This window comes from Anopheles aquasalis, chromosome 2 (genome assembly GCF_943734665.1).
Source record: "Anopheles aquasalis chromosome 2, idAnoAquaMG_Q_19, whole genome shotgun sequence".
NCBI lineage: Eukaryota > Metazoa > Arthropoda > Insecta > Diptera > Culicidae > Anopheles > Anopheles aquasalis.
The window spans coordinates 42,002,501-42,005,000 of NC_064877.1; the positions used below are offsets into that span (position 1 = coordinate 42,002,501).

Here is a 2,500-nt window from a genome sequence, read left to right on the forward strand (position 1 = left end):
AGGTCAACGCGGTTTCACTTGACCGAGCTCTGCAGGTGAAATCACATCTTTTCACATAAGCAATGTCACAGATGTTGCACAATCGAGTACATGTTCCAGAATATGCTCTCTCATTTCTCCATTCGCCCACTAGCTCACAGAACTGGTATATATTTGAAGCAGTCGAGATTGGCTCAGGAAACAATGTTTACTCAAGATGATTGTTTCAATCGAAATATTCTACCATGATACCTCCTGGAAGCTAATACCAAAACAGATGCTCAGATTGATTGCGTTAATGGTTTTTCCCCTTTTTGGAATATGTAATGAGAGCGTAACATGAAAACGATAGAATGTATTACAATGTTATCTTTCCCCTGCACTAGTGTCATTCTGCATCATACAAAAACCCTATTTCGAGCTTCAGTTTTGCGAGTTGAGCAGCAACATTACACACATCCGATGTCCCAAATGGTAGGTGGTGGCCGCCGGTCCTCCGGCCGAGCGAAACGGACGAGCGAAAGAAAGTCCATCCATCGTGTCACATCCTGTCTAACACCATCACGGCAAGGACATTCAGCACACGGTTGGTCGGTCGCCACTCACTAGGTTAATGCGAGGCAGAAATAGCAGAAACACCCCCTCACGTCCATTCGCGTAGCACACCCCGCACGCGTGGCAGCCTGTTACATTTGTGCCCGGCTTGACAGCGACACATTAGTCCACCAGCTATGGTAGCTGTTCTTACGGGGAACCCAAGAATCGACGCAGCTGGAAAATGTGTCAACTCCATCGATTGTAGCCCAACTGTAGAGACTGCACGGTGGTGGGGAAGCAATTTGTAGAAAATTGATCAAATGAATGGACTCGAAGATACAATCGCGACCACCAACACCCCACGGACCATGGACAAAAACCCCTAGCTCACACCCACACACGTAGATATAAATGACCGACATTCGGTGGTGGAGCTGGACAAGCTGACACAAATCATCATCAGCCAAAAGCGGACCAGCACCACCACCACCATCATCATCATCGTCGTCGAGGGGCCAGAGCTTGCAACGATGCAGGACGATGCAAGGACCTTCCCCGGGGCGGAAAACGCATGGAAGGAGAGCAATGGAAACGGATTTCCAGTGAAGCGAACGGCCACTGTTTCGAGCGAGCAATCTTTTACTCGGAAACTATTCCCCGAACTAAGCCCAGAGCGCCTAACGGTCCTGCAAAAAGCCAACAGGCAAACGGGGAACGACTTCGGGGTATCCTTCGTCCTTCCGACTTCCTTCACTCGTCCCAAATTAATCTACAAATTAGTGAGTCCTATCCGTTACGATGCTGCCAAGGTGCCCTATCCCCAAGTCTTTTATTCCTGGAAGTGTTTTCTAGAAGCGAGACCTTGTTTCCCAGAACACCTGCTTGGTTTGCGGCCGTGGGCACACCAAGTCTGGTGCGCTCCCAAGAAGGTGCGCCAGAAACCCACTTCATGCGCCCGTTTTTTTTTTTTTTGCATCTCATCTGGAACTCCCACATACCCAACCAACCAACCAGCCAGCCAGCAAGCGAGCCTGCCAGTCTGCAGAGAACTCCAATTTGGTTCTATTGGATTTCTGGTGGAGCAGCAGCTTCAAGGAAAGGCCCGGTGGCCCCCGCGGGTTCTGTTATTGGCATTTCGTAACTCATTAAAAATGTACTTTCTGCTCCCGTTTCCATTCGTTCGCTCGGTCGCTCTTGGTCGCTTCTCAGCTGAAGTCAGCTGAACGGATGCAACACCTCCCTCCTCCCCACCCAGCCACATCCACCGCCACCACCATCGGGCGTTCGATGATGCCCGCGAACAAACGACAACGATCGGTGACGGTGGTGGTGGTGGTGCTGGTGGTTGGGAAAACTACGGGGTTGCAATGAAATTTTCACGTTACTCATTGGCCCCCGTCTCTCGCTCACTACCACCATCACCATCCAGCTTCAGCTCCAGCTCCGATGCTAAAAACCGTGACATTACGCTGCCAGCCAGCCAGCCAGCCAGCCAGTCATCATCCCTTTGACTTGAACGAGCAGCGGAAGGGAGTGACCAACCAACCGACCAACCGACCAAAAACCAAGCAGCCTATGGATTGGCTTGGTAGTAGTGGTGTTTGAATGAAATTTTCCTCTGTTGAATAGCCGCCGCCGCTCTCTTTCATTTGCTCTCCTTTTTTCTGCTATTTCTCTCTCTCTCGCATACACACATACACACATACGTCTCGAAAGGATACGGAGGACACGAAGAGCACACAGACACAGGCAGACAGAGTGCTCGAGCGACGACGAAACCACACACGCAAGCGCGGAACGAACGAATGCGAACGCCAGCAATCCTTGCACAATCCTTCGGCTCTTCGGGAGCTGCTGCTGGCCTGGCCTGGCCTGGCATGGCATGGCATGGCCTGGCCACCTACACCGTGGCATGTCTTTCCCGCGCACACCACCCCTGCTACACCCTCAAAAGAAACCTAATAAAGGGGGTAGTAAGGCACCA

General features: G+C 51.3%; 1 protein-coding gene across 1 annotated transcript in view; it reads right to left on the bottom strand.

Moving 5' to 3' along the window:
• LOC126574982 (rho GTPase-activating protein 100F) overlaps nucleotides 1-2,500 on the bottom strand; it is a 28,938-nt gene that overhangs the window by 25,895 nt on the left and 543 nt on the right. The window lies entirely within an intron of this gene.